The sequence below is a fragment of the Spermophilus citellus genome (assembly GCF_964194105.1).
Source record: "Spermophilus citellus genome assembly, chromosome: 1".
Taxonomy (NCBI): Eukaryota; Metazoa; Chordata; class Mammalia; order Rodentia; family Sciuridae; genus Spermophilus; species Spermophilus citellus.
Window position 1 is genome coordinate 105,334,192 of NC_138182.1, and position 16,350 is coordinate 105,350,541.

A 16,350-nucleotide genomic window follows, 5' to 3' on the forward strand; every position below is an offset into this window, starting at 1 on the left:
CGAGTTTCCTGAAATCTCAGCACACATTTTTTCACCCAATCTTGATGACACTTTCAGGTAATCATCAGTATCCCAATCCCAGTTGGCTCACCAAATTTCGTTCTTCTAGGTTAAACCGTGCGTTGGCAGTAACAGTTTTAATTTTTAGGTTTCACTCTGTTTTCTCCTATATGGATACATGTAGTTGCAAGTCTAAATCAAACACTGTTTGTGCTAGCTCTTTGAAACGTGACAGAATAAAGTAGTTCCAAGTTCTATCTCTATGGTTTGTTTCCTATTGATGTAGTCCTAAGCAGAGACTGGCGCAAATCACTTTCATGGAAAGGGGTTGCCAAGCTACCAAAAAACTACGAGTTTCCTGAAATCAGCACACATTTTTTCACCCAATCTTGATGACACTTTCTGGTAATGATCAGTACCCCAATCTCACTTGGCTCACCAAATGTCATTCTTCTAGGTTAAACCGTTCGTTGGCAGTAACGGTTTTAATTTTTAGGTTTCACTCTGTTTTCTCCCATAAGGATACATGTAGTTGGAACTCTAAATCAAACACGGTTTGTGCTAGCTCTGTGAAATTTGCCACAATAAAGTAGTTCAAATTTCTATCTCTATGGATTGTTTCCTATTGATGTAGCCCTAAGCAGAGACCTGCGCAAATCACTTTCATGGAATGGGGTTGCCAAGCTTCCAAAAACTACGAGTTTCCTGAAATCTCAGCACACATTTTTTCACCCAATCTTGATGACACTTTCAGGTAATCATCAGTATCCCAATCCCAGTTGGCTCACCAAATTTCGTTCTTCTAGGTTAAACCGTTCGTTGACAGTAACAGTTTTAATTTTTAGGTTTCACTCTGTTTTCTCCTATATGGATACATGTAGTTGCAACTCTAAATCAAACACGGTTTGTGCTAGCTCTTTGAAACATGACACAATAAAATAGTTCCAAGTTCTATCTCTATGGTTTGTTTCCTATTGATGTAGTCCTAAGCAGAGACTGGCGCAAATCACTTTCATGGAAAGGGGTTGTCAAGCTACCAAAAAACTACGAGTTTCCTGAAATCTCAGCACACATTTTTTCACCCAATCTTGATGCCACTTTCAGGTAAAGATCAGTACCCCAATTCCACTTGGCTCACCAAATTTCGTTCTTTTAGGTTAAACCGTTCGTTGGCTGTAACAGTTTTAATTTTTAGGTTTCACTCTGTTTTCTCCTATACAGATACATGTAGATGGAACTCTAAATCAAACACGGTTTGTGCTAGCTCTTTGAAACTTGACACAAGAAAGTAGTTCCAAGTTCTATCTCTATGGTTTGTTTCCTATTGATATAGCCCTAAGCAGAGACTGGCGAAAATCACTTTCATGGAAAGGGGTTGCCAAGATTCCAAAAAACTACGAGTTTCCTGGAATCACAGCACACATTTTTTCACCCAATCATGATGTCACTTTCAGGTAATGATCAGGACCCCAATCCCACTTGGCTCACCAAATTTCGTTCTTCTAGGTTAAACCGTTCGTTGGCAGTAACAGTTTTAATTTTAAGGTTTCACTCTGTTCTCTCCTATATGGATACATGTAGATGGAACTCTAAATCAAACACGGTTGTGCTAGCTCTTTGAAACTTGACACAATAAAATAGTTCCAAGTTCTATCTCCATGGATTGTTTACTATTGATGTAGCACTAAGCAGAGACCTGCGCAAATCACTTTCATGGAAAGGGGTTGTCAAGATTCCAAAAAACTACGAGTTTCCTGAAATCTCAGCACACATTTTTTCACCCAATCTTGATGACACTTTCAGGTGATGATCAGTACCCCAATCCCACTTGGTTCACCAAATTTCGTTCTTCTAGGTTAAACCGTTCGTTGGCAGTAACAGTTTTAATTTTTAGGTTTCACTCTCTTTTCTCCTATATGGATACATGTAGATGGAACTCTAAATCAAACACGGTTTGTGCTAGCTCTTTGAAACTTGGCACAATAAAATAGTTCCAAGTTCTATCTCCTTGGATTGTTTACTATTGATGTAGCCATAAGCAGAGACCTGTGCAAATCACTTTCAATGAAAGGGGTTGCCAAGATTCCAAAAAACTACAAGTTTCCTGAAATCTCAGCACACATTTTTTCACCCAATCTTGATGACTCTTTCAAGTAATGATCAGTACCCCAATCCCACTTGGCTCACCAAATTTCGTTCTTTTAGGTTAAACCGTTCGTTGGCAGTAACAGTTTTAATTTTTAGGTTTCACTCTGTTTTCTCCTATATGGATACATGTAGATGGAACTCTAAATCAAACACGGTTTTTGCTAGCTCTTTGAAACTTGACACAATAAAGTAGTTCCAAGTTCTATCTCTATGTTTTGTTTCCTATTGATGTAGCCCTAAGTAGAGACTGGCGCAAATCTCTTTAATGGAAATGGGTTGTCAAGCTTCCAAAAAACTACGACTTTCCTGAAATCTCAGCACACATTTTTTACCCAATCTTGATGACACTTTCAGGTAATGATCAGTACCCCAAACACACTTGGATCACCAAATTTCGTTCCTCTAGGTTAAACCGTTCGTTGGCAGTAACAGTTTTAATTTTTAGGTTTCACTCTGTTTTCTCCTATATGGATACATGTAGTTGGAACTCTAAATCAAACACGGTTTGTGGTAGCTCTTTGAAACTTGACACAATAAAGTTGTTCCAAGTTCTGTCTCTACGGTTTGTTTCCTATTGATGTAGCCATAAGCAGAGACTGGCGCAAATCACTTTCATGGAAAGGGGTTGCCAAGCTTCCAAAAAACTACGAGTTTCCTGAAAACTAACCACATATTTTTTAACCCAATCTTGATGACACTTTCAGGTGATGATCAGTACCCCAATCCCACTTGGCTCACCAACTTTCTTTCTTCTAGTTTAAACCGTTCGTTGCAAGTAACAGTTTTAATTTTTACGTTTCACTCTGTTTTCTCCTATATGGATACATGTAGTTAGAACTCTAAATCAAACACGGTTTGTGCTAGCTCTTTGAAACTTGACACAATAAAGTAGTTCCAAGTTCTATCTCCATGGTTTGTTTCCTATTGATGTAGCCCTAAGCAGAGACCGGCGCAAATCAGTTTCATGGAAAGGGGTTGCCAAGCTTCCAAAAAACTACGAGTTTCCTGAAAACTAACCACATATTTTTTAACCCAATCTTGATGACACTTTCAGGTGATGATCAGTACCGCAATCCCACTTGGCTCACCAACTTTCTTTCTTCTAGTTTAAACCGTTCGTTGCAAGTAACAGTTTTAATTTTTACATTTCACTCTGTTTTCTCCTATATGGATACGTGTAGTTAGAACTCTAAATCAAACACGGTTTGTGCTAGCTCTTTGAAACTTGACACAATAAAGTAGTTCCAAGTTCTATCTCTATGGTTTGTTTCCTATTGATGTAGCCCTAAGCAGAGACTGGCGCAAATCACTTTCATGGAAAGGGGTTGCCACTCTTCCAAAAAAATACGAGTTTCCTCAAATCTCAGCACACATTTTTTCACCCAATCTTGAGGACACTTTCAGGTAATGATCAGTACCCCAATCCCACTTGGCTCACCAAATTTCATTCTTCTACGTTAAACCGTTCGTTGGCAGTAACAGTTTTAATTTTTAGGTTTCACTTTGTTTTCTCCTATATGGATACATGTAGTTGGAACTCTAAATCAAACACGGTTTGTACTAGCTCTTTGAAACTTGAAACAATAAAGTAGTTAAAAGTTCTATCTCTACGGTTTGTTTCCTATTGATGTAGCCCTAAGCAGAGACAAGCGCAAATCTTTTTCATAGAAAGGGGTTGCCAAGCTTCCAAAAACTACGAGTTTCCTGAAATCTCAGCACACATTTTTTCACACAATCTTGATGACACTTTCCGGTAATGATAAGTACCCCAATCCCACTTGGCTCACCAAATTTCGTTCTTCTAGGTTAAACCGTTCGTTGGCAGAAAAAGTTTTAAATTTTAGGTTTCACTCTGTTTTCTCCTATATGGATACCTGTATTTGGAACTATAAATCAAAGACGGTTTGTGCTAGCTCTTTGAAACTTCAGACAATAAAGTAGTTCCAAGTTCTATCTCTATGGATTGTTTCCTATTGATGTAGCCCTAAGCAGAGACTGGCGCAAATCACTTTCATGGAAAGGGTTTGCCCAGCTTCAAAAAAACTACGAGTTTCCTGAAATCTCAGCACACATTTTTTCACCCAATCTTTTTTTTTTTTTTTTAAAGATAGAGTGAGAGAGGGAGAGAGAGAGAGAGAGAGAGAGAGAGAGAGAGAGAGAGAGAGAGAGAATTTTTTAATATTTATTTTTTAGTTCTCGGTGGACACAACATTTTTGTTGGTATGTGGTGCTGAGAATCGAACCCGGGCCGCACGCATGCCAGGCGAGCGCGCTACCGCTTGAGCCACATCCCCAGCCCATTTCACCCAATCTTGATGACACTTTTAGGTAATGATCAGTACCCGAATCCCACTTGGCTCACCAAATTTCGTTCTTCTATGTTAAACCGTTCTTTGGCAGTAACAGTTTTAATTTTTAGGTTTCACTCTGTTTTCTCCTGTATGGATGCATGTATTTGGAACTCCAAATCAAACACGGTTTGTGCTAGATCTTTGAAACTTGACACAATAAAGTAGTTCCAAGTTCTATCTCTATGGTTTGTTTCCTATTGATGTAGCCCTAAGCAGAGACTGGCACAAATCACTTTCATGGAAATGGGTTGCCAAGCTTCCAAAAAACTATGAGTTTCCAGAAATCTCAGCACACTTTTTTTCACCCAAACTTTATGACACTTTCATGTAATGATCAGTACCCCAATCCCTCTGGCTCACCAAATTTCTTTCTTCTAGGTTAAACCGTAAGTTGGCAGTAACAGTTTTAATTTTTAGGTTTCACTCTGTTTTCTCCTATATGAATACATGTACTTGGAACTCTAAATCAAACACGGTTTGTGCTAGCTCTTTGAAACTTGACAAAATAAAGGACTTCCAAGTTCTATCTCTATTTTTTGTTTCCTATTGATGTAGACCTAAGCGGAGACTGGCGCAAATCACTTTCATGGAAGGGGGTTGACAAGCTTCCCGTACACTATGAGTTTACTGAAATCACAGCACACATTTTTTCACCCAATCTTGATGACACTTTCATGTAATGATCAGTTCCCCAATCCCAATTCCCTCACCAAATTTCGTTCTTCTAGGTTAAACCGTTCGTGTTCAGTAACACTTTAAATTTTTAGGTTTCACTCTGTATTCTCCTATATGGATACATGTAGATGGAACTCTAAATCAAACACGGTTTTTGCTAGCTCTTTGAATCTTGACACAATAAAGTAGTTCCAAGTTCTATCTCTATTGTTTGTTTCCTATTGATGTAGCCCTAAGCAGAGACTGGCGCAAATCACTTTCATGGAAAGGGGTTGCCAAGCTTCCAAAAAACTACGAGTATCCTGAAAACTAACCACATATTTTTTAACCCAATCTTGATGACACTTTCAGGTGATGATCAGTACCCCAATCCCACTTGGCTCACCAACTTTCTTTCTTCTAGTTTAAACCGTTCGTTGCAACTAACAGTTTTAATTTTTACGTTTCACTCTGTTTTCTCCTATATGGATACATGTAGTTAGAACTCTAAATCAAACACGGTTTGTGCTAGCTCTTTGAAACTTGACACAATAAAGAAGTTCCAAGTTCTATCTCTATGGTTTGTTTCCTATTGATGTAGCCCTAAGCAGAGACTGGCGCAAATCACTTTCATGGAAAGGGGTTGCCACGCTTCCAAAAAAATACGAGTTTCCTGAAATCTCAGCACACATTTTTTCACCCAATCTTGAGGACACTTTCAGGTAATGATCAGTACCCCAATCCCACTTGGCTCACCAAATTTCATTCTTCTAGGTTAAACCGTTCGTTGGCAGTAACAGTTTTAATTTTTAGGTTTCACTCTGTTTTCTCCTATATGGATACATGTAGTTGGAACACTAAATCAAAGATGGTTTGTGCTAGCTCTTTGAAACTTGACACAATAAGTTGTTCCAAGTTCTGTCTCTATGGTTTGTTTCCTATTGATGTAGCCCTAAGCAGAGACTGGCGCAAATCTCTTTAATGGAAAGGGGTTGCCAAGCTACCAAAAAACTAAGAGTTTCCTGAAATCTCAGCACACATTTTTTCACCGAATCTTGATGACACTTTCAGGTAATGATCAGTACCCCAATCCCACTTGGCTCACCAAATCTCGTTCTTCTAGGTTAAACCGTTCCTTGGCAGAAAAAGTTTTAAATTTTAGGTTTCACTCTGTTTTCTCCTATATGGATATATGTATTTGGAACTATAAATCAAAGACGGTTTGTGCTAGCTCTTTGAAACTTGACACAATAAAGTAGTTCCAAGTTCTATCTCTATGGATTGTTTCCTATTGATGTAGCCCTAAGCAGAGACTGGCGCAAATCACTTTCATGCAAAGGGATTGCCAAGCTTCCAAAAAACTACGAGTTTCCTGAAATCTCAGCACACATTTTTTCACCCAATCTTGATGACACTTTTAGGTAATGATCAGTACCCCAATCCCACTTGGCTCACCAAATTTCGTTCTTCTATGTTAATCCGTTCTTTGGCAGTAACAGTTTTAATTTTTAGGTTTCACTCTGTTTTCTCCTGTATGGATGCATGTAGTTGGAACTCTAAATCAAACACGGTTTGTGCTAGATCTTTGAAACTTGACACAATAAAGTAGTTCCAAGTTCTATCTCTATGGTTTGTTTCCTATTGATGTAGCCCTAAGCAGAGACTGGCACAAATCACTTTCATGGAAATGGGTTGCCAAGCTTCCAAAAAACTATGAGTTTCCAGAAATCTCAGCACACTTTTTTTCACCCAAACTTTATGACACTTTCATGTAATGATCAGTACCCCAATCCCTCTGGCTCACCAAATTTCGTTCTTCTAGGTTAAACCGTAAGTTGGCAGTAACAGTTTTAATTTTTAGGTTTCACTCTGTTTTCTCCTATATGGATACATGTACTTGGAACTCTAAATCAAACACGTTTTGTGCTAGCTCTTTGAAACTTGACAAAATAAAGGACTTCCAAGTTCTATCTCTATTTTTTGTTTCCTATTGATGTAGACCTAAGCGGAGACTGGCGCAAATCACTTTCATGGAAAGGGGTTGACAAGCTTCCAGTACACTATGAGTTTACTGAAATCTCAGCACACATTTTTTCACCCAATCTTGATGACACTTTCTGGTAATGATCAGTACCCAATCTCACTTGGCTCACCAAATGTCATTCTTCTAGGTTAAACCGTTCGTTGGCAGTAACAGTTTTAATTTTTATGTTTCACTCTGTTTTCTCCTATATGGATACATGTAGATAAGACTCTAAATCAAATACGGTTTGTGCTAGCTATCTGACATTTGACACAATAAAATAGTTCCAAGTTCTATCTCTATGGATTGTTTCGTATTTATGTAGCCCTAAGCAGAGACCTGCGAAAATCACTTTCATGGAAAGGGGTTGCCAAACTTCCAAAAAACTACGAGTTTCCTGAAATCTCAGCACACATTTTTTCACCCAATCTTGATGACACTTTCAGGTAAAGATCAGTACCCCAATCCCACTTGGCTCACCAAATTTCGTTCTTCCAGGTTAAACCGTTCGTTGGCAGTAAGAGTTTTAATTTTTAGATTTCACTCTGTTTTCTTCTACATGGATACATGTAGATGGAACACTAAATCAAACATGGTTTGTGCTAGCTCTTTGAAACTTGACACAATAAAGTAGTTCCAAGTTCTATCTCTATGGTTTGTTTCCTATTGATGTAGTCCTAAGCAGAGACTCGCGCAAATCACTTTCATGGAAAGGGGTTGCCAAGCTTCCAAGAAACTACGAGTTTCCTGAAATCTCAGCACACATTTTTTCACCCAAACTTGATGACACTTTCAGGTAATGATCAGTTCCCCAATCCCACTTGGCTAACCAAATTTCGTTCTTCTAGGTTAAACCGTTCGTTGGCAGTAACAGTTTTAATTTTTTGGTTTCACTCTGTTTTCTCCTATATGGATACATGTAGATGGAACTCTAAATCAAACACGGTTTGTGCTAGCTCTTTGAAACTTGACACAATAAAAGAGTTCCAAGTTCTATCTCTATGGATTGTTTCCTATTGATGTAGCCCTAAGCAGAGACCTGCCCAAATCACTTTCATGGAAAGGGGTTTCCAAGCTTCCAAAAAACTACGAGTTTCCTGAAATATCAGCACACATTTTTTCACCCAATCTTGATGACACTTTCAGGTAATGATCAGTACCCCAATCTCACTTGGCTCACCAAATTTCGTTCTTCTAGGTTAAACCGTTCGTTGGCAGTAACAGTTTTAATTTTTAGGTTTCACTCTGTTTTCTCCTATATGGATACATGTAGATGGAAATCTAAATCAAACATGGTTTGTGCTAGCTCTTTGAAACTTGACACAATAAAATAGTTCCAAGTTCTATCTCTATGGATTGTTTCCTATTGATGTAGCCCTAAGCAGAGATTGGCGCAAATCACTTTCATGGAAAGGGGTTGCCAAGCTTCAAAAAAACTACGAGTTTCCTGAAATCTCAACACACATTTTTTCACCCAATCATGATGTCACTTTCAGGTAATGATCAGTACCCCAATCCCACTTGGCTCACCAAATTTCGTTCTTCCAGGTTAAACCGTTCGTTGGCAGTAACAGTTTTAATTTTTAGGTTTCACTCTGTTTTCTCCTTTATGGATACATGTAGTTGGAACTCTAAATCAAACGCGGTTTGTGCTAGCTCTTTGAAACTTGACACAATAAAGTATTTCCAAGTTCTATCTCTATGGTTTGTTTCCTATTGATGTAGTCCTAAGCAGAGACTCGTGCAAATCACTTTCATGGAAAGGGGTGCCAAGCTACCTAAAAACTACGAGTTTCCTGAAATCTCAGCACAAATTTTTTCACCCAATCTTGATGACACTTTCAGGTAATGATCAGTACCCCAATCCCTCTTGGCTCACCAAATTTCATTCTTCTAGGTTAAACCGTTCATTGGCAGTAAGAGTTTTAATTTTTAGGTTTCACTCTGTTTTCTCCTGTATGGATATATGTAGTTCGAACTCTAAATCAAACAAAGTTTGTGCTAGCTCTTTGAAACTTGACACAATAAAGTAGTTCCAAGTTCTATCTCTATGGTTTGTTTCCTATTGATGTAGTCCTAAGCAGAGACTCGCGCAAATCACTTTCATGGAAAGGGGTGCCAAGCTACCAAAAAACTACGAGTTTCCTGAAATCTCAGCACACATTTTTTCACCCAATCTTGATGACACTTTCAGGTAATGATCAGTACCCCAATCCCTCTTGGCTCACCAAATTTCATTCTTCTAGGTTAAACCGTTCATTGGCAGTAAGAGTTTTAATTTTTAGGTTTCACTCTGTTTTCTCCTGTATGAATACATGTAGTTGGAACTCTAAATCAAACAAGGTTTGTGCTAGCTCTTTGAAACATGACACAATAAAATAGTTCCAAGTTCTAACTCTATGGATTGTTTCTAATTGATTTAGCCCTAAGCAGAGACTGGCACATATCACTTTCATGGAAAGGGGTTGCCAAGCTTCCAAAAAACTACGAGTTTCCTGAAATCTCAGCACACATTTTTTCACCCAATCTTGATGACACTTGCAGGTAATGATCAGTACCCGAATCCCACTTGGCTCACCAAATTTGGTTCTTCTAGGTTAAACGGTTCGTTGGCAGTAAGAGTTTTAATTTTTAGGTTTCACTCTGTTTTCTCCTATATGGATACATGTAGTTGGAACCCTAAATCAAACAAAGTTTGTGCTAGCTCTTTGAAACTTGACACAATAAAGTAGTTCCAAGTTCTGTCTCTATGGTTTGTTTCCTATTGATGTAGTCCTAAGCAGAGACTGGCGCAAATCACTTTTATGGAAAGGGGTTGCCAAGCTACCAAAAAACTACGAGTTTCCTGAAATCTCAGCACACATTGTTTCACCCAAACTTGATGACACTTTCAGGTAATGATCAGTACCCAATCCCACTTGGCTCACCAAATTTCGTTCTTCTAGTTTAAAACGTTCGTTGGCAGTAACATTTTTAATTTTTAGGTTTCACTCTGTTTTCTCCTATATGGATACATGTAGATGGAACTCTAAATCAAACATGGTTTGTGCTAGCTCTTTGAAACTTGACACAATAAAGTAGTTCCAAGTTATATCTCTATGGTTTGTTTCCTATTGATGTAGTCCTAAGCAGAGACTGGCGCAAATCACTTTAATTTAAAGGGGTTGCCAAGATACCAAAAACCTACGAGTTTCCTGAAATCTCAGCACATATTTTTTCACCAGACATTGATGACACTTTCAGGTAATGATCAGTTCCCCAATCCCACTTGGCTTACCACATTTCGTTCTTCTAGGTTCAACCGTTCGTTGGCAGTAACAGTTTAATTTTTAGGTTTCACTCTGTTTTCTCCTATATGGATACATGTAGTTGGAACTCTAAATCAAACACGGTTTGTGCTAGCTCTTTGAAACTTTACACAAGACAGTACTTCCAAGTTCTATCTCCATGGTTTGTTTCCTATTGATGTAGCCCTAAGCAGAGGCTGGTGCAAATCACTTTCATGGAAAGGGGTTGCCAAATTCCAAAAAACTACGAGTTTCCTGAAATCTCAGCACACATTTTTTCACCCAATCTTGATGACACTTTCAGGTAAAGATCAGTACCCCAATCCCACTTGGCTCACCAAATTTCGTTCTTCTAGTTTAAAACATTCGTTGGCAGTAACAGTTTTAATTTTTAGGTTTCACTCTGTTTTCTCCTATATGGATACATGTAGATGGAACTCTAAATCAAACACGGTTTTTGCTAGCTCCTTGAAACTTGACACATTAAAATAGTTCCAAGTTCTATTTCTATGGATTGTTTCCTATTGATGTAGCCCTAAGCAGAGACCTGCGCAAATCACTTTCATCAAAAGGGGTTGCCAAGCTTGCAAAAAACTACGAGTTTCCTGAAATCACAGCACACATTTTTTCACCTAATCTTGATGACACTTTCAGGTAATGATCAGTACCCCAATCCCACTTGGCTCACCAAATTTCGTTCTTCTAGGTTAAACCGTTCGTTGGCAGTAACAGTTTTAATTTTTAGGTTTCACTTTGTTTTCTCCTATATGGATACATGTAGTTGGAACTCTAAATCAAACACGGTTTGTGCTAGCTCTTTGAAACTTGACACATTAAATAGTTCCAAGTTCTATCTCTATGGTTTGTTTCCTATTGTTATAGCCCTAAGCCGAGACTGGCACAAATCACTTTCATGGAAACGGGTTGCCAAGCTCCAAAAATCTACGAGTTTCCTGAACAATCAGCACACATTTTTTCACCCAATCGTGATGACACATTCAGGTAATGATCAGTACCCCAATCCCACTTGGCTCACCAAATTTCGTTCTTCTAGTTTAAACCGTTCGTTGCCAGTAACAGTTTTAATTTTTAGGTTTCACTCTGTTTTCTCCTATATGGATACATGTAGTTGGAACTCTAAATCAAAGACTGTTTGTGCTAGCTCTTTGAAACTTTACACAAGAAAGTACTTCCAAGTTCTATCTCTATGGTTTGTTTCCTATTGATGTAGACCTTAGCAGAGACTGGCGCAAATCACTTTCATGGAAAGGGGTTGCCAAATTCCAAAAAAGTATGAGTTTCCTGAAATCTCAGCACACATTTTTTCACCAAATCTTTATGACACTTTCAGGTAAAGATCAGTACCCCAATCCCACTTGACTCACCAAATTTCGTTCTTCTAGTTTAAACCGTAATTTGGCATTAACAGTTTTAATTTTTAGGGATCACTCTGTTTTCTCCTATATGGATACATGTAGATGGAACTCTAAATCAAACACGGTTTGTGCTAGCTCATTGAAACTTGACACAATAAAATAGTTCCAAGTTCTATCTCTATGGATTGTTGCCTATTGATGTAGCCCTAAGCAGAGACTGGCATAAATCACTTTCATGGAAAGGCGTTGCCAAGCTACCAAAAAACTACGAGTTTCCTGAAATCTCAGCACACATTTTTTCACCCAATCTTGATGACACTTGCAGGTAATGATCAGTACCCCAATCCCACTTGGCTCACCAAATTTCGTTCTTCTAGGTTAAACCGTTCTTTGGCAGTAACAGTTTTAATTTTTAGGTGTCACTCTGTTTTCTCCTATACGGATACATGTAGTTGGAACTCTAAATCAAACACGGTTTGTGCTAGCTCTTTGAAACTTGAGACAATAACGTAGTTCCAAGTTCAGTCTCTATGGTTTGTTTCCTATTGATGTAGCCCTAAGCAGAGACTGGCGCAAATCACTTTCATAGAAATAGGTTGCCAAGCTTCCAAATAACTACGAGTTTCCTGAAATCTCAGCACACATTTTTTCACACAATCATGATGACAGTTTCAGGTAATGATCAGTACCCCAATCTCACTTGGTCACCAAATTTCGTTCTTCTAGGTTAAACCGTTCATTGGCATTAACAGTTTTAATTTTTAGGGATCACTCTGTTTTCTCCTATATGGATACATGTAGTTGGAACTCTAAATCAAACACGGTTTGTGCTAGCTCTTTGAAACTTGACACAATAAAGTAGTTCCAAGTTCCATCTCTATGGTTTGTTTCCTATTGATGTAGCCCTAAGCAGAGACTGGCGCAAATCACTTTCATGGAAAGTGGTTGCCAAGCTTCCAAAAAACTACGAGTTTCCTGAAATCTCAGCACACATTGTTTCACCCAAACTTGATGACACTTTCAGGTAATGATCAGTACCCCAATCCCACTTGGCTCACCAAATTTCGTTCTTGTAGGTTAAACCATTTGTTGGCAGTAACAGTTTTAATTTTTAGGTTTCACTCCATTTTCTCCTATATGGATACATGTAGTTGGAACTCTAAATGAAACACGGTTTGTCCTAGCTCTTTGAATCTTGAAACAATAAAGTATTTCCAAGTTCTATCTCTATGGTTTGTTTCCTGTTGATGTAGCCCTTAGCAGAGACTGGCGCAAATCACTTTAATGGAAAGGGGTTGCCAAGCTTCAAAAAAACTACGAGTTTCCTGAAACCTCAGCACACATTTTTTCACCAAATCTTGATGATACTTTCAGGTAATGATCAGTACCCCGATCCCACTTGGTAACCAAAATTCGTTCTTCTAGGTTACACCATTTGTTGGCATTAACAGTTTTATTTTTTAGGATTCACTCTGTTTTCTCCTATATGGTTACATGTAGTTGGAACTCTAAATCAAACAACGTTTGTGCTAGCTCTTTGAAACTTGACACAATATAGTAGTTCCAAGTTCTATCTCTATGGTTTGTTTCCTATTGATGTAGCCCTAAGCAGAGACTGGCTAAAATCACTTTCATGGAAAGGGGTTGGCAAGCTTCCAAAAAACTACGAGTTTCCTGAAATCTCAGCACACATTTTTGCACCCAATCTTGATGACACTTTCAGGTAATGATCAGTACCGCAATCCCGCTTGGCTCACCAAATTTCGTTCTTCTAGGTTAAACCGTTCGTTGGCAGTAACACTTTTAATTTTCAGGTTTCACTCTGTTTTCTCCTATATGGATACATGTAGTTGGAACTCTAAATCAAACAGTGTTTGTGCTAGCTCTTTGAAACTTGACACAATAAAATAGTTCCAAGATCTACATCTATGGATTGTTTCCTATTGATATAGCCCTAAGCAGACACTGGCGCAAATCACATTCATGCAAAGGGGTTGCCAAGCTTCCGAAATACTACGAGTTTCCTGAATTCTCAGCACACATTTTTTCACCCAATCTTGATGACACTTTCAGGTAATGATCAGTACCCCAATCCCATTGGGCTCACCAAATTTCGTTCTTCTAGGTTAAACCGTTCGTTGGCTGTAACAATTTTAATTTTTAGGTATCACTCTGTTTTCTCCTATATGGATACATGTAGTTGGAACTCTAAATCAAAGAAGTTTGTGCTAGCTCTTTTAAACTTGACACAATAAAGTAGTTTCAAGTTCTATCTCTATGGTTTGTTTCCTATTGATGTAGCCCTAAGCAGAGACGGGCGCAAATCACTTTCATGGAAAGGGGTTGCCAAGCTTCCAAAAATCTACGAGTTTCCTGAAATCTCAGCACACATTTTGTCACCCAATCTTGATGACACTTTCAGGTAATGATCAGTACCCCAAACCCACTTGGCTCAACAAATTTCGTTCTTCTACGTTAAACGGTTCGTTGGTAGTAACAGTTTTAATTTTTAGGTTTCACTCTGTTTTCTCCTATATGGATACATATTTTTATAACTCTAAATCAAACACGGTTTGTGCTAGCTCTTTGAAACTTGACACAATAAAGTAGTTCCAAGTTCTCTCTCTATGGTTTGTTTATTATTGATGTAGCCCTAAGCAGAGACTGGCACAAATCACATTCATGCAAAGGGGTTGCCAAGCTTCCGAAATACTACGAGTTTCCTGAATTCTCAGCACACATTTTTTCACCCAATCTTGATGACACTTTCAGGTAATGATCAGTACCCCAATCCCATTGGGCTCACCAAATTTCGTTCTTCTAGGTTAAACCGTTCGTTGGCAGTAACATTTTAAATTTTTAGGTATCACTCTGTTTTCTCCTATATGAATACATGTAGTTGGAACTCTAATTCAAAGAAGTTTGTGCTAGCTCTTTGAAACTTGAAAGAATAAAGTAGTTCCAAGTTCTAACTCTATGGCTTCTTTCCTATTGATGTAGCCCTAAGCAGAGACTGGCACAAATCACTTTCATGGAAAGGGGTTGCCAAGCTTCCAAAAAACTATGAGTTTCCTGAAATCTCAGCACACATTTTTTCACCCAATCTTGGTGATACTTTCAGGCAATGATCAGTACCCAAACCCACTTGGCTCACCAAATTTCGTTCTTCTAGTTTAAATCGTTCGTTGGCAGTAACAGTTTTAATTTTTATGTTTCAATCTGTTTTCTCCTATATGGATACATATTTTGGAAGTCTAAATCAAAGACGGTTTGTGCTAGCTCTTTGAATATTGACACAAGAAAGAAGTTCCAAGTTCTATCTTTATGTTTTGTTTCCTATTGATGTAGCCCTAAGCAGAGGCTGGCGCAAATCACTTTCATGGAAAGGGGTTGCCAAGCTTCCAAAACACTACGAGTTTCCTGAAATCTCAGCATACATTTTTTCACCCAATCTTGATGTCACTTTCAGGAAATGATCAGTACCCCAATCCCACTTGGCTCACCAAATTTCGTTCTTCTTGGTTAAACCGTTCGTTGGCAGTAACAGTTTAACTTTTTAGGTTTCACTCTGTTTTCTTTTATATGGATACATGTAGTTGGAACTCTAAATCAAAGACGGTTTGTGCTAGCTCCTTGAAACTTGACAAAATAAAGTAGTTCCAAGTTCTATCCCTATGCATTGTTTCCTATTGATGTAGCCCTAAGCAGAGACTGGCGCAAATCACTTTCATGGAAAGGGGTTGCCAAGCTTCCAAAAAACTATGAATTTCCTGAAATCTCAGCACATATTTTTTCACCCAATCTTGATGACACTTTCATGTAATGATCAGTACACCAATCCCACTTGGCTCACCAAATTTCGTTCTTTTTAGGTTCAACCATTCGTTGGCAGTAACAGTTTTAATTTTTATGTTTCACTCTGTTTTCTACTATATGGATACATGTAGTAGGAACGCTAAATCAAACAGGTTTGTGCTAGCTCTTTGAAACTCGACACAATAAAGTAGTTCCAAGTTCTATCTCTATGGTTTGTTTCCTATTGATGTAGCCCTAAGCAGAGACTGGCACAAATCACTTTCATGGAAAGGGGTTGCCAATCTTCCAAGAAACTATGAGTTTCCTGAAATCTCAGCACACATTTTTTCACCCAATCTTGATGACACTTTCAGGTAATGATCAGTACCCCAATCCCAGTTGGCTCAACAAATTTCATTCTTCTAGGTTAAACTTTCATGGAAAGGGGTTGCAAGCTTTCAAAAAACTAAGAGTTTCCTGAAAACTCAGCACACATTTTTTCATCCAATCTTGATGACACTTTCTGGTAATGATCAGTACCACAATCCCACTTGGCTCACCAATTTTCGTTCTTCTCGGAGAAACCGTTCGATGGCAGTAACAGGTTTAATTTTTAGGTTTCAATCTGTTTTCTCCTATATGGATACAGGTTTTGGAAGTCTAAATCAAAGACGGTTTGTGCTACCTCTTTGAAACTTGACACCAGAAAGTAGTTC